The following is a 20,328-nucleotide window of genomic DNA, read 5'->3' on the forward strand; positions in this document are numbered from 1 at the left end:
TAATAATAGTCTATGCAAGCAGCTGGGGCAAAGGCAGTAAGTGAGAGGAAATAACAATTTCATGAAGTATTGAATCAGTAGAATTGAAAGGATTGAGATAATGACACTTTTTGAGAGCTTTACCCATAATGGCCTTAAGTATATCTTTTACTAAATCATCCAAACTCAAGTCCCAATAATTCAAGAGACATCCAGTCCATTACCACTTCAACCTTTGACTTCTCGGCCTCTCAGTTCCTTCTACTAAATTCTCACTTCATTAAAGTGCTGCTAAAATGAATCCCCTTTGTCAGATGTCTCCACTACTCTCCATTAAGCCATTAATATGGGCTCTTATGTCTCAAAACCTTTGACCTTAAAGGTTAGTCCACTTGAAGTTCAAGTGTTTGGCCTTTGCCATTAAAAGCCTAAGGAAAAGCTATTCTTAAATCTGCCTACATGGTTAACCTCCAAATTATTTCAGGTCCAGTATTAACAACCCTGTATTGCCCAGAGGAAATCTGCCTTCGCAATCTACATGTGGAGAACCATTTGGATTTCCTTTAGAGAAAGTGAAGTTTATCAGGGAATACAAGCAACAACTCTTGATTATTTGCACAAATTTTTCACCATAGACCAACCAGTTTCCAAAATCTTTTTGATTTGCATGAAATACTCCTTTTTCCTAATCTGAGAAAACCACAATCCCTCTGTCCCTCTTCCAAATGTCATGAACCTACAAATTTGGAAGAAGGTAAGTAGTATTAAAATTGTGATGCAGTTTCTCCTGTTGAAGAATAATAAGACAGACACTGGGTTTTTGTGAAAACTTTTATTAAGCAATTCTGCTTGGACCTGTATTCCACCTGAGAATCTCACTTTGGCGTGATAATCTCATAGTGGTCTTCCCACGCTGTCCCCCCCTCACCGCAGGCAGTATAACTAGCTGATTACATGAGAACAGGTTGGGAAATTGAAAAGGCAGTGATCCCTGGGAAGGCTTATTAAGGGCTTAAATAGATCTACTGTCAGAGCTGTCTGTGGAGGATGGGCATACCAGATACTTTGATCCAAGCTTAGATGCAAGCTTCACGTTAATATCTTTGAAATCTAAGATAGACATAAGCAAAGTTGGGAGGGTGTCGGAGCAAACAAAACTAAACTAAACAAACCTGTCCTTTTAAAGCAGTCAGGTTATTTCCTGCTTTCCCATTGTTAGAGACTGATACTGTACTTTCAGAGAGGCTGTTTTATTGTTCCAGGAAAACCAAGCACTGAAAATGTGCCTTTTAATTTTGAAGATGTAAAGCAGAGATGTGACTCCAAGGGACGCAATTGCTCGCGAGATAATATCAAGAGGTTGGCTGTGTTGCAAGTAGAGTTGCATATCTGCACATTGTGCTTCCCTCGGAGGAATTTTTTCAAAGTAGGGATTTAGAATGCGCTGTCTCTGAAAATTATAGCAAGCCCTTGGGGGACAGTCTTGTGAAAACAATGGCCACAGGACATGAGCAATAAAAACCTCAAAGGACTTAAAGAAAGATGGGAAAGCCCAATTAACTTGAGCTTGTAGAGAAATTGTACTTTGAAAATAAATTGGGCTTGGCTAAACATCGGACTATTGCATTGAACTGCTGATGTCCCACACTATTATTATTCAAGACAAATACTTTGTTCGTCAGGAAAGAGGCTGATGCAGGACTATTATATTCCAAGAAAATTGTTGTTTTGATGGTATTGGGCCAGACTACTCCTCTGTGATTGGAGGTAGAACCTTCTTTAAGGAACTAGAAATGCTCTCGACAACCATGATAGGAAGAGGTCAAACAGGGGACAGAAGATGAACTTGGTAAGTCTTAGATTAGAAGAAAAGAAAGACATAGTCTGCTCTACTCTGAGTAGTAGGATTGTCATGCTCAAGAACACTCCCTTAAGTGTGAGGGGAACAGAGGGATTAGGAGGGAGGGAAATTGGCCGTTAGCACATAGATACAAGCTGGAAGCTAAACAGGAGCCATGCTGTTAGGAACTTCCTAACAGTAAGTCCAGTTTAGGTGGTACTTTGAGCTAATATTTCTAGTACCGATTATAAATTACAACCATGGTGTTACTTCTCTTCTATTATATCTTAATTTTCAACGTACTTAGTAGGAGATTAAGGGAGAGTTCATAGCTGTGCTTGAGATAAAGAACAAGAAAGAAAAATCCATATGCAGAGACAACATCTTTTTTTTTTTTTTTTTGAGGAAGATTAGCCCTGAACTAACTACTGCCAGTCCTTCTCTTTTTTTGCTGAGGAAGACTGACCCTGAGCTAACATCTGTGCCCATCTTCCTCTACTTTATATGTGGGATGCCTACCACAGCATGGCATGCCAAGTGGTGCCATGTCTGCACCCAGGATCCGAACCGGCGAACCCCAGGCCTCCGAGAAGCAGAACGTGTGCACTTAACCGCTGCACCACCAGGCCGGCCTGACAACATCCTTATTTGTTCATTCTGCAAACGTTTGTCAGACCTGAGATATGCCAGACACTAATCTGGATGCAGGGAATAGATTGATGAGCAAAACAGTTGATGAATGAGACAATGTCCATCATAAAGCTAACGTTCCAATGTGAAGAGAATAACAAAATATAGGATCAGTAATTTAAAAATAAACAAACAATATAAAGAATTTCACATATTAGTGTTATCAGAATAACAAAATAAGTTAATATAATGCATGATGGAGACATCATTTAGATAGACTGGTCAAGGACGATTAAAAAGAAATGTTGAGAAGACAGTCATGCGAGGAGCTGGGTAAAAAGCATTTGGGCAGAGGAACATCAAATTCCATGGCCTTGAGGAAAAGTAGAGCAGAAATGTCCAATGAGTGGGAAGAGCATGGATCAACAGACCAGAACCAGAAATGAGGGTAAAATGGAAAATGAAAACTAGGATTGCTCTCAGGAATATGTAAGTATACTCCAGCAATTTTCAGAAATTCTTTAGAAGGGAAATTCATTGGAAAATATATTTTTAGAAATAAAATAAGGTTTGCCATTTTTGAAATGCAATTTTGAGGGAAAATATGAACTAATCTGATACTCATAGGTGGGCAAGCCCTGACTATACCGTTTAGACTTACATCTTTTAATAAAATAAAATAACATTCTGAATAGGCATTAACTGTTGAACCTGATATATATTTAATCCTTTTCCACTTCATAAGTTGAACTCAACCTTCCATAACAGGCCTTGATTTCTGTTGAGGGATCTATGTGGTCCCAAACAACATTTGATGCCGTGGTAGAACAGGTGACCTGTGCTAAGCCAATCAGTACATTCTAATCACTACAGTGATTGGTTTGAGGATAAGCATGTGCCCCAAGATGATCCAATCAAATTGCATCCCTTGAGTTTTTCAAGGATTTCGGAGGCTAAGATATAAAAAAGAAGCATGCAGTCTTGTGAGCTTCTGGAAGCCATCTTCATATCACAAAGCAAGAGTCTTAGGATGATGCCAACAGCATTAAAAACCAAGTGGAAGGTCAAAAAGAAGCTCATCCTTGGGAACCTCACTGAGTCTCAAAATCAAGCGTTATCTAAAGACGATGCTACATCAAGTCTTCTAGTTACATAAGTCAGAAAATTCCTTTTACTATTGAAGTCAATTTTGCCATGGTTATTTATTGTTACTTCCAACAACAATAACAATAAAACATGGTAGCATAAATTTGCCTATAAAATGGAGACTAGATAGTAATTCATCAGAGTGTAGTAATGGGAAACGTCTGTTAAGTGATATGGAATTTGTATGGGAAAAAAGGAGACAAAATCCTCAAATCTGATCAGAAGTAGAGTTTAATATTATAGCATTTTGACAACATATCATCTTTTACGCCACAATTGGTGCTCAACTATTTTTATATTAGCAAAAAGTATGTACGTGAAGCTTTTGTCCCAAGAAGCTTGGAGCTCCTTACAAGTGCCTCAGCAATCCTCCCCATAACGTCTCTCTACAGCAGTCAGGTTATAAGTAGTATTATTCATATTTTACATAGGCAGGAGCAATTTAAAATTCTTATAATCCCTTTTATCTAAAAAAGATAAAACTATTCAGCCTGAAAAGATTAAATACAACTTGGCAGTGAGACCTGTTGGTCCTGAGTTTCTTTAAAGTTCAATTCATCAAGCAACCAAATGCCTTTAAGTCCTTAGGCTCTTTTTTTAAGTGAGAAAAGCTGGTAAAGAAGAAATTATCCAATGCCCAATTTAATAAAATCTTTCTTGTGTGCTAACTTGAATTTATGTATTCCAATTACACTATTTTCAAATAATATCATCATCCTGTTGAGAAAATTAATATGTCATTTTGCATACAGAAAAATGACAAGTAATATGATGTCATCAAATAGAACAAAGTTTTGAAATATTATTTTACTTACGATATTAATAATAGTGAACGATTTCTTTATTATTGATTCATTTAAGTTTATCAACCATTCTAACCCTCAGTATTTCTTTGGCTAATAATGCATATTTTGAGAGGCCAGTTGTCAGAGTTAGAAACACAGTCTGTGGCAAGAAGGGATCTATGTTAACCGATTGAGACAATCCGCTTAATAACAGACTGACAATCACTGCTTTGCTCAGTCTGAGCAGATAGTTAGCATGACTCCCCATAGTAAGCTTCTGTGAGCTTTATTCTCATTTTGTAATATTAAACTTTGTGCATCATTGAGATTACCACTAGTAAACTCATGCTAGGCATATTATCATTATTGAGTGGGTATATCCTGTGTACACAGACAGCCACAAAATCTGGTGCTTTAAGTTAATGAGTTTAACTTTCAACCGTTGCATGATTGCTGTCCAAACAGTCAAGTGTGCTTTAAATATATTTTTAACACAAATGAGAAATGGTGTACCTTCCATAGACTATTCGAGAAACTAAATACAGGGGCTGGCCCAGTGGCGCAGCATTTAAGTTCGCACCTTCCATTTCTGCGGCCCGGGTTCACCAGTTCGGGTCCTGGGTGCAGACCTATGCACCACATCCCACATACAAAGTAGAGGAAGATGAGCATGGATGTTAGCTCAGGGCCAGTCTTCCTCAGCAAAAAGAGGGGGATTGGCAGCAGATGTTAGCTCAGGGCTAATCTTCCTCAAAAAAGAAAAAATAAACTAAATACATGTTTAATTTACTTGTTATAAAATCTCATTAAATGGAGTAATGATGAGTTTTTGTAAAGGTAAATTCTTACACAATCTTACTGGAAAATGTATCAATATTAACTTTTAAATGCTTCCTAGATTAATATATATTACTAGGAAATTCATTTTGGTGTGCTCATCTATCACTTTAAGCTACTAATGGAAATCTCCTGGCTACAAAAAGTCGCCTTAGATACTGCAGGTTCATGACTCAGAAATGTTAAATACTATTTCCAGTAATTTTTCTCCTGAAATTATAAGGTCTCCATAACTAAAGGTTTCTGTGATTTAAGTAAAAATCATATTCAGTTAAGAATGGTTTAATATAAAGTAAAAATTGGTATATTTGTTTTTTAACAATTATGAGCTGGTTTTAAAATTAAAATTTTCTAATGTACACCAGTTTCTTTCTAAATTGCTAAAAACGTTAATGCATTTATTTATACAGCAGCTTTTTTGGCAAAGGGGTTACATTAAATGGTATAAAAATCTAATTTCAGAAGTTAGTGCAGACAAATGATCAAATATTGAAAAGTACAATGTTATCCTAATCTTGATGACCCTTGGTTAGTGAATTACCTAAAAAATGAGACGTTTCTACATTTCAATTAATGATATTAACAGCATTCATCCTCAAAACTTACTCAAGATTTTTAATTTGAATTTGTCAGTGTTGAGAACACTGATTGGATACACCAAGTAAATTGTTTAACATGTAGTTCAGTTGAAACGCTCCTAAAGTTGACTTCAGAAAGGAATTTCACAGTTCTCTAATTACTGCCCCATGTGTGATATGCATGAGCACACACACAGAGCAATGTAATCTTGACGGAGCTTCTCCTCATATCTTTGATCATGAAGTCTACTGCTACAGTGAGATTCAGGTTTGGATAAGGATTTGAGGGAATACCTGAGTAGAAGATATAAAGTAAGGCTCAGATATAGAATATGATTTAAGGGTAAGTGAGAGGTGAGTTTCAATAAAATGGTTACAGTAAATTATGATATTTAAGGAAAGTAAATTGATGAATTTTAGAAAGCAATTCATTAGTTTTAAGCTCCAAATAAAGTTACATATTATTAACCCAGTCATTGCATTTTTGAGAATTGATTCTTAAGGAAAATATATAAAAACCATATGGGATGGGAGATCAAATGTATAAATGAAGATGCTCTTTGTGATGACCACATTTATACTGGCAGATGTTAGAAACAATCTAGAATTCTAATATATGCAATTAGCTTTCTTATTTCAGATATACCTTACTGATTAAAATTTTTTACATTTATTTATTCATTTAGCAAGCATTTATCGAGTGCCTTCTGCATTCCAGAAAATGTGCTAAGTATTGGAGATAGAGTGGTGAAAAATTATTCATGGTCCCTGTTTTGTTGTAATTAACTACATATCAGTCATCATCAATTATGATACTCTTGAGGCTGGACAAGTGCATTGAACAATGGTTATGAATTATTCAGTTGACTTTTAAAAAGATTATTTACATAGAAGTTGCAAATATAATGCGGAGTTTCTCATGCATGCTTCACCCATCCTTGGCATGACACTATTAACTGATCTAGGGATCTTATTCAGATTTTACTAGATTTTTGTGTGTGTATAGTTCCATACAATTTTATCACATATATAGATAGATCCATAACTACCACCACGATCAGGATATAGTAATATTCCCTCACTCCAAACAAAATTCCTTTTGCTATACTCATGTAGTCACACCTTTCCCGCAACCCTAACCCTTGACCACCACTGATCTGTTCCTTATCACCATAATTTTATGATTTCCAGAATGTTATAGAGGTGGAATTGCATAGCAAGTAATCTTTAGAAATTGGCTTTTTTCACGCCGTACAATGCCCTTGAGAGCCATCCAAGTTGTTGCATGTCCCAATAGTTTGTTCTTTTTTATTGCTGAGTAGTATTCTCTTGTACGAATGTATCAGAACTTGGTTACGCTTTCACCCAAAGAAGAATATTTAACAATTCACTTTTGATATTAGAATGACATATAAGTTATGTGTACATATTTTAAAATTATGGAGATACATGTGTTCCCTTAAAAGCCTCAGCTCCTAGCAAGATGACTAGATCCATTAAGTGATTAATAAATATTTATTGGTTGAATAGCTTTCCAGAAAAGAAAAATAGGAAAATTATATTAATTCATGTTGTGAAGTGGCATATTGTGACCACTGCCATAATTCTGTATTTATAAAGCTCTATTTTGAAAAGAGCATGGGCTGTGGAATTTAATATTTAAGCTCCCACCTCTACTACTTATTTGATATACCTCTTATATGTTTATGCTGCCTTTGACATTCTACTAATAATTTCCCCTACACTCTAGGTTATATTATCTCATTTAATTATCATAATTAAAAATTCCATGAATTATTATTCTTCCCATGTTCCAGATAAGAAAACTGAGGCTCAGCAAATAATGAAAAACTTAAATTAATAAAAAAAGAGACTAACTTCCTGACAGAAAAATGAAGAAAGAACATTAAGGGTATGCCTAATAATTACTTTTAAATATTTAATTTCCTAGTAAGGAAATACATACTTATTGAAAGATCAATATTACTTTTTAACTATCAAATTATCAAAGATTTTTTTTAAAGTGATAAATTCCAGAACTTGTGGGATCAAAAATTAGCAGAAAGTTATAGATGGCAATTAACTGTAAATATTTTCACTAAGATAACTTAATAAATCTGCTTCAAGTATTTTCTTAAAGAAATAATTATATGTGTATACACACGCATACGTATGTGTATACACATATACTCATTTACAAAAGTTTTTATGGTAAAGACAAAAACAATCAAAAGTTAGATGTAGGGTCCACCCCCGTGGTGCAGTGGTTAAGTTCACGCACTCTGCTTTGGTGGCCCAGGGTTCGCAGGTTCAGATCCCAGGCACAGCCCTACACACCAACCATCAAGCCATGCTATGGCGGCATCTCACATACAAAATAGAGGAAGGGTGCCACAGATGACAGCTCAGGGACTGTCTTCCTCAAGCACCAAAAAGAAGATAGGCAATAAACGTTAGCTCAGGGCTAACCCTCCTGACCAAAAAAAAAGAAAAAACAATTAGATGTAATTTAAACATATAATAAAAGAATAATTACATAAAGAAAGAAATAGCAATATTTATAAATACTAAACTGATGTTTTTCATGTATATGATTAGTGATGTCTATAACTTTTTTATATTTTCTATTTTACAATGTATTGTAATATGTACAATGATTATATATTTTAAAATAAGAATATGTGTAAAAAATATGTCCCTCCATTGTTAAGCCACTTTCTATACTTAAAAATCACTCCTCACTTATGTTTCATTTGACTTGCACAATAACCATTTAAGAATGCCATTATTGTTCCCATTCTGCTGACGGAACACTGAGATCTGAATTGCTGAAGTGATCTGCCACTATCTCACATACAGTGTATGTCAAATTTCATTCTAGCAATCATGTTTTCTTTCTCAGAGTGCAGTATTCTTCGTACTACATCGTGCTGACCACATATGAAGAATTATAGTTCATGTGTAATAAATACATTTCACCATATTTATTTCTTTAAAACTTACATTTGCATAAGTAGTAGTTTTAAGTACATAGACTTAAAATGATTCTAGCAACTTTTAAAATTATTCAGTACTTGACAAATGTAAACTGTGACAAATACATTTCCTATCAAAAGAAAGATTATCAAATAGCTAAACACTGACTGGAACACCACCATAGGTATTTCCAATATTCAGTTGCCATGAGAGCCATTGAATTTCCCTGTAATAGAAGCATAGCCCAGGGGTGCTATATTTAAAACTACATTGGCATTTCTATTAAAATCCCAGCTTTTCAAGGGTTTATGCCAGAGCTATAAAAATTCTATTTGATAGAAAAGCAGAAGTGACAGTCTCTGTGGAGATTGTTTTCTTCCCTTTTCATATAAAATCAGCCTACCTGTTTGTTTTCTTCCTGAAATCCAAACACTTTAACAGAACATGGATCTTGAATAAGTATTAAGCTGTTAAGGTACACCAGCTCTCTACTGATCGGAGAAAATGTGAGCTGGTCATATTGTCAGAAGCCTCGCCTATTCCAAATTCTGTTCTTATAAATCTGGAAAAGCTTTTTGTTAATAGTAATGGACTCCACCTCCAGAATATTTTGACTCACTGTGACATCAGTTTATACTGAGTAGGGAAATGAAAAGTTTGGTCTCCACGTTATCGAGAAAACCCTGTGATTTATATTTTATTTTTGGAAGGGCAACACCAGCCTATCGGCTATCACTGAAAAGCGTATGAATTTAAAAATTTAGTCTCTGTAATTCTTTTCCTATTACTCAATTAAATATACCTTTATTGAGCCCTAGAATTCTTTGCTTAGAATCACGTTATTACTGTAGGAGACAAAGAGAAGTCTTGCAGACGGCTGTGTCCTCTAACAATTGCATTGGGGAGGTAATAGAAACCCATGAAGCGGTGTGGTTCAAATACATAATTGCGGTCATTGTGAAATATTTTGCTAAGAATATAGAGGAAAAATCTTGTGCTGTTGAATACAATTTAACTAACTATTACCTTGTTTCCCAAGGACTTTCTGACTATAAACAATATGATGCAACCGTGTGCATAAGGAACATTAAGAAATTGGTAGAGAGTTACTGCTCAAACTGAGTCTCAGTTTTCTAAACTATAAGGTGAGAATTAGATGTGAGCAGTGTTTTTCAAGCTTAAAGGGAACTGGTACACCTCTTTTAGTGGTCCTGAAGTCAATTGAATGGGTCACAACAAGCACTGTTTTACAAAACAAAATAATATAGAATAGATAAAATAGAAATCTTAAAGTGCATCACATGGTAAGGATAAATGTTTTCTCATAAAAACTTTTTTTCAAAGTCGTGTTTGTGTGTATTTGTGCACGTACTCCACCACAAATATATCTCCTTTTGTAAGTCATAGGAAATAAAGTTTAGATTGGATAGACTAGTTTCATTCCATCTCTTAAGGTCTACCATTTTGTAAACTGTCTCAGATTTCACTAGGTTATAACAACACTATATCATATTAAGCATTAATCTCTATTGGCTTTAAACTTTCATCAGTTTAAGCAAGAAATTCATCCCTTCTGAAATCCCTGCTCTCCCCATCCGTTATTGTAGAGAATAGAAAGGTTAATAGTATCTCGCGTGTGTCATGACTTTTCTGGTATAATTTTTTCTACTCTGGCGTTCTTCTCTGGCATTGAGCTGCATTGCGCCTGAACTCATTGCCAGTCCTTGAAGTCTCTGCAAGTGCTGTATTTCATCCACAGTATCGTGTTGACCCTGAAACACCGAGGTTCATTCCTGGGGTCTCATAGTGCAGTTCATTTTCTGAATTCTTTCAACTTCTCACTTGAGTCTGCCTTTTTTATTTTTTTAAATCAGCGATCAAACCTTGTTCAACTGTCTGCCAGGGCAACAGATACTGTCTCATCATTTTTATATTCTGTCATTTTTCTTTCCTCTCCTTAAGTATTCCTGAAGAAACCCTGTGTCTTCCTCTAGCCACAAGATAACAGTCCTCTGTGTGGACCATTTGCCTGTTTGCTGTGGGCCTCCAAACTCCACCCTTCCTGGCTCTGCTCTATATTTCAGAAGTCTTGGGGTCAGCACATCATATTTCCCAGGTCCCTTTGACAGTTGGCTTTTTGATGAGTTCTTACCATTAGGAGGTCAAACAGAAGATCAGAAAGTGAGAGGAAAGGAGAAGCTTCCTACCTCTGGCTCCTTCAATCTGCTAGCTGTTGAAAACTGCTAGAGATTCAGAGAAGTTCTGTGATATTGGACCTCAGCAATCTGCTAAAAGCAGCTACCTGTTCAGGATCCGTCCTCAAAGAGCTTATACTTCTTTGGTGGATAAAACTACAAGAGTTTGCAACAGAATAGCAGCAGGACTTGAGTACAAGGACTTTTGCAGCTTTTGATCTTTGAGTATTATAATATACTCTTCTTACTTCTATGACACTACCCTTCCTTCCTTTTGCCCTTCACATCCTTCCAATACATGTATACCCAAGTCTCCACATTAAATTTCCTCTGGATTACTGGGGTTATTTGCATCCCTAACTGAACCCCGATTAATACAATCCTTTACGTGTTACATCCTTCAATGTAATTAGGGACTGAACAATACTTCCCAGAAGCATTTGGGTTCCAGCTCCGGTTTAATTATCAGAGGAAAATATTTGCCTTGGATTTACTAGGAGTTTTAGCAATTCATTTGTTCCCCAGTGGCACTTGAAGTAGATTAGTATGTTATTCAACAAAAATTCATTCCCCTATGACCTCTGCATAGGAAGTATATTTCTGTGGTCCGTAGAAGTTAGGCATAGACATGTGCTTCCTTTTGATCCATAGGATGTGATGTAAGTTACAGCATTAAAGTAATGAGCCCAGGCCTTATGGAAAATCACATACCTACCAGCCCCAAGGGGAGCTCCTGAATGCTACCAGAAGAAAATCATGCCCCAATTGGTTTCTACCCCTCTAGTCTGGGAACTCAGAGTGAACATGCGTGGATTGGGACCATCCCAACACACATGTGCACCTGTAGCATGAAGTTGTCAACTCACAGGCTTATTATCATGAGAATAAAAGCTGTCATTTGCCATTGAGATTCTGCAATTGGTCGTTAGGGAGACAAAGCTCCTAATGCCACAGATTTCTACCATGTTTTAGCTTTTCCTCCTTGTTGACTTCTCCCTAAATAATTGCTGACATAGATAATCTCTGTGATCTTTATCTGTGTAACTCTGACCTGACCATTCTGACCTGTTGTGACGTGCTGCATAACATCTGGTGATTTCACTTAAAGTCCTGAGAAAATGAAAACGTGATTAATTTTTCAGGACTTGCATAACACAAAAGCAACTAATGGGTTCAGCCAACACTTTAAAGGAATAATATTTCTCAAAAAAGATATTGTTATCTTTTATTCATTTAGTTACTCATTTATTTATCATTGTTTCAAGTATGGGGGATACAGCAGCAAATCAAATGAAGTTCCCTATTCTTATTCTAAAGGTGAAGACAGTCTCCAAAATACAAATAAATCTATAATATACTGCTATATGCTGTTTTAGGCAGGGTGATCAGTGAAAAATTTTGGTCTTCTGCTAGAGTTATAAACACTGGCAAAGGTTATGTCAGTGCTATTGTTAAAATATATATACAACTCAATTATTATGTTTATAACTTTATTCCAGAAAAAAAAATTCTTAGTTTCATTCAGCAATAATTTTATTAAATGAGTTTGTGTGCCTTACAGAACAGTTGAGGGTAAAAAAGAAAATTTGGCATTTATTAGAAAGTTAAAAAGGACATCTTTCAGAACCCAACAATAAGAAAAACACCCAGACATACCTAGTGATTGGAACTAGAAATTAGAAAATTATTCAAAGAGAGGCTTTCTCCATTTCTCTTTTTTCTGAAGCTATATCGTCTCTGCTTTGTGCTTTGCTTGGTGAATATCTGATTTATTCCTCTATCTGCAAAAATGACTTTCTCTAGTTGAACATGACCCAACATGGCCACTTTCGCCCCAAATTCATAGATTTTATGCACAGATAACTGATGACATTCCCCAATTCCAAATTCTTAGTAAAGGGAATCTTACTGACCTTGCCTAAGCTCAGAACTGCTCTCAGTCAGTGATTCTTAATGTGGTTCCTGGACTGGTAACAGCAGCATCACCTGAGAATGTGGTAAAAATGGAAATTCTCAGACCCAGCCTCAGACCTCACTGAATTAGAACCTCTGGGTGGTGATCAGAAATCCGTGTCTTTTCAAGCCTTTCTGGTAACCCTGATGCATGCTAAACTTTGAGAACCACTGTTCTAGGTTGTATTTCCAGTACTGATGAGATTATCTCCAGGTAGATTGCTTGTTTACCTAAAATAACTTGTTCATTTTTATGATCTGTTGGGTGGAGGGGGAAATGTGTGTTAAAAAAGAAATTTCTTTAAAGGAAAAAGGAAATATGGAACAGAGAAGAAATGGTTAACCTCCTATTAATTTCCTGAGATCCTTCTCATCTATTATTCCATTTTGCAAATTGATTATGCATAGGTTTCCTACCATCTAAGAATTGGGCTATTTTTATTGATAGAAATTACTTTCATTAAACATAGTGATGAGGATTATTTTGGGCTGGTTACTTTTAAAAACTGCACATGAGAAGGAGGCTCTGAGGAGTGGAATTTGCTTGCCCTTTGATGAGAGACATTTCCATCGTGGGGTGTCTCCCTCTTTGCACCAGGAGGAAGAGGGGATGACCTTATCTCTAGAAACTCTTAATGGGGACAGCAAGGACTTTAGTCTTGTTTATTGTGCTTGTCTGGTAACCTCATGTAGCTGACTCCCCCCACCACAAACATCCTCTGGGGATCATAGGACGTCTTGATTTAATCCAGTCTGATTCTTATCCAAAGTTATAAGACCACCCAATAACCAGACCCCACCTGCACTGATACCATTTTAATGGCTTTTTAACATCTCCTTTCCTTTATCTTGTAAAGACATAGCTCACATACCTATGACTTAAATTTAGCCCTACCCTCAACCCATGTTTTGCAGCAGCTCTTACTGCCCATGGGTCCTGTCCCCACGCTATTCCACATTATTCTCTAAATAAAAGAGCACTACTGTCAGACCTTGAGAGTCCAAGAAATCTTTCTTTCCACTCCTTGGCTCACTGAGCCCGCATCAATAGGAATTTACTTTTGGTATTTAAGCAAGTCATATGCTGGAACACACACAAAAAATGTGTGCTTTTTAACTTTTTTCAGAGGGATCAATTCCAAAGACATAGAAAAATTTTATTTATATGGCTCCTCATAAAAAGCAGAATATTTGAATTTTTTCTATATAAGTTTTGGATTTGAGAATAGTATAAATATAGTTTTTAGAGCAGTTTGATGGATAAATAGCTCCATGGAAATCCCAACACAATATAGTTCATAAATTTGGATAAAACTATTTGACATTCATAAAGTCTTTTGCCTGTCATCCTTACATGAATGTTAGTATTAAATTCATAGAGGCAGCAAGGAGACTTAAAAGTATTATTTGTTCAGAATGTTTTCCAGTAACAGTATGAATAGAGGCCTTGGTATTTGGGTACATCACAATAGAAGGAGAGGAGAAAATTCTGGTGACTCAATAACCACTATTTACTCTGAAGAAGTAGGAATCAAAGAAAATCCTCACCAGCAGAATACTGTTGCAGGAACTGAACAAAGAAAACTACAAGATATGCCCTTTGTCCTTCAAGAGATTACAATCTGAGAACATTTCTTTTGCTTTACAAAAACTGATTTAAGTGACCCAGGGCAGAGCAGAAGTAACACATACAGTTCCCAGGTAGTTAATATGTGAATGAAACAGAAATGGGAGAGACAGGATTCACTTTATAACAATAGAAATGGAAACCTTCTAAGGGTAGAAAGAACTGATCTTTTCACCTCTGTTAAATACTTATAAGGCATGAAATAACTTACTTGCTTTCTGTTCAAACCTTTTCCCTGCAGTTCACTTCCTTTGCTTCTCTGTCTTCTTTCTCAACTAACAGCTGTTAAAAGAAATCATAGGAAGTAAGAAAAAAAATACATTTTTTTCTGGGAATAATAGATGCAAATAAAATATGTTTTTGAAACAAATTTCATGTTGAAGACAACATAGAAGAATGTTCCTATGGTGAAGCAGGGAGAAAACTAAAACAAGACCTGGATGTTATCTTAATGATGGCATCAAGGTGCGTAAAGAAAAGAGTGAGAATTAGAAGATGCTTGAAAAACTGAAAATTGAAATAGAAACAAGAGTGTGAAGACAGAAAAAGGAGAGCTGCCAGGATCTTGTCAAGATGGTGGCATAGGTAGATTCTGAACTCAGCTCCTCTCATGAACGCAACCAAGTTACAAGTATTCTTGGAAAAATTACCCCTGAGAGAGAACTGAAAACTGTACAAAAATAATCACCACAACTAGGGATAGCCCTGACTGAAGCAGAAGAGGCAGAAATTCCTCCTGGAGAGGAAAAACCACCTTTGTGAGCTGCAGAGTTTCACTACCAGCTGGCAGGGAGCAAACTTAAGGTACACACCTTTCCCTGAACAATCAGGGTACCTTAATGGGGGAGCATTACTGCTGTAAGCATACTTCAGACTCAACACAACTGAGATGAATGTCAAAATATTTGCCTTCACAAGCTATTAACTGCAACAGGGAACATCCCCAGAAAAGCTATTGGACACAAGAAGAAAAACCTACCTCTTAAAGAGCCCATGCACAAATTCACCCATCTCAGAAAGCAAGCTAAAATCACCAGAAAGAAAGGAACACAGTACTTTGATGAAAAGAGACTCACCTGTTAGCCGCTGGGTGCATTTTGGTGACACGTGAGACCTCTCCAGGGACTGAAACATTGGTGGAAGCCATTGTTGTGACCTGGTACAAGTCTGCTGACACAGACACTGGCAGACTCCATTGGAGTTCTTCCCCTGGCCTGTTAGCCCAGGGATCTGCCACATGCACTAGAGCACTGATTTAATCCAGCTCAGCCAGGGCAGGTAGCACACCCTAGGGACTGGCCCCACCCAACAGCAAGTCCTCAGGCTTCTTGTCAGCTTTCATAGACTGAGTGCCTTGACCTTGTGCGGGTAGGTGAGTTTGTCTGCCTCTATGCAGCAGAGCCTGTGTGAGGAGCAGGTGGAGTGTGGAGAGTGTTGCTGGAGAGTTTTTGGACCTCTGCAGTGGGGCAACTGGTTACAATCCAGGGGACTGTGACATGTGCACCAGCCAGGACTGTGTTGATGGTGTGTGTGAACAGGTGGGAGGTGGGTTTATCAGTGGCAGAAGACATGAACTTCTCAAACAGCCTTATAGGGAACCAGGCCTGCCTTCCAAAGCCTGAAACAACTGGGTTCTCCTATGTCTGGGGAAGTCCCCATTCAGCTGTAATCCTGAGAAAGTTGACAACAGCCTTGTAGGCCTGAGGCCTATAGCAATTGTAAACCCCTGAGCCTAACAACCAGCCACACTGGGCTCCTGCTCACTTAACAGAAAACTGCAACAGTAGTGCACTATTAGACTTTGCCACAAACTGCTCTGGGACTCCCCAAACCCCATTTACAAACAGCCAGTCTGGGGGAAAGTCTAGAGCCCCTGAGCATCTGCAGTATGAGCAACCCTGTGGCAGCAAAAGGACACACATAGCCCACACAGAGGTCATTCCTGGAACATTAAGACTAGTGGCGAGAGGGAAGCACATTGCTGGGCCTCAAAAGGCATCTCTTAAATAAGGTCGCTTCTCTAAGATCAGGAGACAAAGCTGACCCACCTAATACATAGATATAAGCACAGAGAAAGAGACAAAATGAAGAGGCAAAGGAATACATTCCAAGCAAGGGAACAGGAAAAAATCTCAGAAAAAAAACTAAGTGAAACAGAAATAAGCAATCTAGCTGACAAGAGTTCAACCAAAAAGTCATAATGATGCTCACCGACCTTGGGAGAAGACTTGATGAACACAGTGAGAACATCAACAAAGAACTGGAAAATATAAAAAAGAATCAATCAGAAATGAAGAATACAATACTGGAAATGAAAAATTCACTGAAGGGACTCATTAGCAGAGTAGATGATACGGAAGAATAGATCAGCGAGCTGGACAAAAGACTAGAGGAGATCACCCAAGCTGAACAGATAAGAGAAAAATGAATGAAAACAGTCTAAGGGAACTCTGAGACAATATCAAGCACATTAAAATTTGTATTATAGGTGTCCTAGAAGGAGGAGAGAGAGACAAAGGGGCAGAGAATCAGTTTGAAGAAATAATAGCTGAAAACATTCCTAACATAAGGAAGGAAACAGACATCCAAGTACAGGAAGCACAGAGAGCACCAAAGAAGATAAACCCAAAGAGGCCCACACCAAGACACATTATAATTTGAATGTCCAAAATTAAAGATAAAAAGAGAAGCTGCAAGAGAAAGGGAACAAGTGACATACAAAGGAAATCCCATAAAGCTATCACCTGACTTCTTAGTGGTACTTGAATATGCTTACTGTATTACTCTGTTTCGTCAATCACAAGACACTGGTGTTTTGCATTTTAACATCATTGCAACGAATATGTATTGAAATCAATAATGTCTCAAAACAGCCTAGTTGCAATTGTGGCATAGTTGCCATTGCCTGTGCATGGGCAACCATGAAAATGCCAGATAAAAACTTGCAGAAAAATGGCAGTGGCTTGTAGGAAAGACCAGAGATAATACTGGAACATTGTTTTAAACTCTTAGACACCACCAATAAAGACATCGACTGAGACGGTGCTTAGCAAAATTCTTGATATGGCGCTTAAAAGTAAGCTAGATCTTGATAATTGCAAATTTGTCTTAAGAGCCCATTGCTAATGAGTTTTAATTCTTCTGTCTAAGATTTTAAGAAATGCTGTATCATCAATGTTCTTGAGGGTGATATTAATGACTGAATTAAAAAATTCCCAGAAAACTTGTAGGCTGTATAAAATTTTCAGAAACAACTCAACCAATTTACTTTGATTATACTTTCCTTATATGAATGCATAAGATTGATAAAAGGTAAAACTATGTCTGCTTAAGTCTAAAAAAGCTCTTTCAGTCTAAAAGTATAAAATATGTGACAAGCCTTGAATTCTAGTTTAATTGGCAGCATCTTTTTTAGAGGTAAGAGTGCATCTTAGAGTCAATGGTACCTTAAAGTCAATGAAATACAGTATATGCTTTCAAGCAATGGCTTTTTATCAGAAGTAAGATCAACTTAGCTTTAGAAACTGTGATATTACAGAACATACATTAAAGGATAATCAAGAGTCTAGCTGTGACACTAACTTGCTGCGACATATAAGGTGGCAATGAAATTTTGCTTTATTTTACTGGTAGTTAATGCAAAAATGGAAACACTTGGTTAAGAAATAAATTGTCTGAAAGAGGTAATTGTGCAGATTTACTTAATCTTCCAAACACTTTTGCAGATTTTTTTGCGGGGGGGAGGTAACTTCGTATACACAAAACAACAATCCACATGGCACATAACGCTATAATAATCTTTTTAACAAAGATATGGCAATGCAGTGCAAAATAGTAACTTTCAAATTAAGTATTTATCAAAGCCCAAATATAGCATCAACTCTTAAGTCAGTGAAGTTATCTCTTTAGGGACCAGAGAAAATATGATCCTTTTGGAAAATCTACAAAATCAAATAAAATGTGTCCATTTGTTTCTTTGATGATAGAAAAATAAAATCATTATAGTTAAATAGAAACTGTGTCATGTTGTTTCTACCACATATAATTAGCATCCTAGTCAGTTTCTGTCACCTGTTTCTGCCTTATTGTGGTCTTAGCATGTATTATATAAGCATTTTATATGATTTCTTTATTTTTTATGGTCCTTCTCTCTCTCAAGAGCATAATCTCTATGAGAACAAAAGACTTGTCAGGCTTCTTTACTGCTATACCTTTGTCGCCTAGGAAATATCTGAGATATAGGGAATTTTCGATAAAAATTTGTGGAATGAATGAATAAATTAGGTGTTTGGAAATATCCTTGAGCAAAAATTCCAAGTACTATATACATGCAATATGTGGTTGAGAATAAGACAAAGAGTGGCATGAACTTTACCCTATGTTTTCAAAGACACATTTATATAGTATATGTATTTATTTGGGGACAAGTCCACTTATCTGTGATGTCCAAGGAGAGAGGTGCTTTCAATCCAAAGGATAAGGCAAGGGTTAAGAAAATCAAACTTGATCTTTCTTTTATTCTCTGGCTTCTCTTGTTTTCCATCACATCTTGACAGAGTTTAAGAGAAATTTTAATGTCATATATTCTATGACATGGAACAATTTGGTGATGGTTTTAAGAATTTTGAGAGTAATTTTTATATCATACTTACTGAAACTTAAATTACTCTGTTTTCTTTTGAATTGCTATGGTTATGCATTTCTATTATAAACTCTCAGAAAGAGAGTTTTTTAATGCTTTGCATTTCTGCCTCTTGCTTTAATTTGGAATATATGTTTCAGTTATGAGTGAAAATTACTAATCTATTTTCTGAATAATTTAATTTGAACAAGTTGCTATTTCACTTTTTTCTTTAGATTTAGATGTTTGTATCATTCATATGAAATAATTGTTTATAATTTTAAATGCCTTTGTGTTTGTAGTACACATTTGACCTTAAGCTAAACAATTTTGTAAAAAGCAATTAGTGAATAAATAGCATGCATCTGTGGACATGTAGAGAAACTTAGTCTTTGAAGTTTTTTGTTTTTCTGCAATAAATACTGGGTAAGTATATTTTACTTCTGGATATGTATCTAATCACAGTTATAGCTACAAAATTGATTAAATTTTTAAGTTGTCAATGCTTTTTCATATGTTTCTCTCCTGATTATGCAATCTACTGCAGAGGAGACATTAAATAAGGCCTGTCAGTTCACCTCTGGAATCTTCAAAATTTAACCTCATTTCAAGGTCTAAGATTACTTCCACTGGGAGGAACGTTAATACACTAAGCTTCTTCTACAACAATTTAACAAAAGTTGAATTCTCTCTTTCCTGTCTCTCTCTAAAAGTCTAAACTTATTCAGGCCACAATAACAGTACTGACTACATCTAACATTTTTATTTCCTAACTACTTGTCACTAAGCCCGAGGGCAAGTAGTACAACTGAAGCACTGAGTACTCTACACATATTATTACCTCATTTAATCTCAAAACAACCCTATGAGGTAGGTAATATTTTAGAGTCTAGGAAAAGCAATATGGAGAGGTGTATTGGAAAAACCCACAGTTCTCCTGCGTGTCTCCTTTATTTTCACATAGAATACTTCTCACACTTCTGATTGATTGCCAAATATGTGTGAGTCTTTCCCTCACAGCAAGCAATTCTCCATGCCACCAGCTGGGTGGTGTATAATTTAACTCAGTTCCAACACTATCCACCTGGAGATAGTCAGACCTCAAAGATTAAGGGCTCAGTCCCACAAGACTGCGCCCATCACACTTCAGATGCCAATCAC

The 20,328-nt window shown here is 36.5% G+C and overlaps 1 long non-coding RNA gene across 1 annotated transcript; it reads right to left on the bottom strand.

The window, feature by feature from the left end:
- Positions 1-3,818: 3,818 nt before the first annotated feature.
- LOC138918708 (uncharacterized) lies at positions 3,819-19,011 on the bottom strand. The gene is made up of 4 exons (XR_011428408.1): positions 16,762-19,011; positions 14,758-14,828; positions 12,880-12,952; positions 3,819-6,089 (listed from the first exon to the last, which is right to left on the bottom strand). It is a non-coding gene; the product is annotated as an uncharacterized lncRNA (long non-coding RNA).
- Between the last annotated feature and the right edge of the window lie 1,317 nt (positions 19,012-20,328).

The sequence above is a fragment of the Equus caballus genome, chromosome 18 (genome assembly GCF_041296265.1).
Source record: "Equus caballus isolate H_3958 breed thoroughbred chromosome 18, TB-T2T, whole genome shotgun sequence".
NCBI lineage: Eukaryota > Metazoa > Chordata > Mammalia > Perissodactyla > Equidae > Equus > Equus caballus.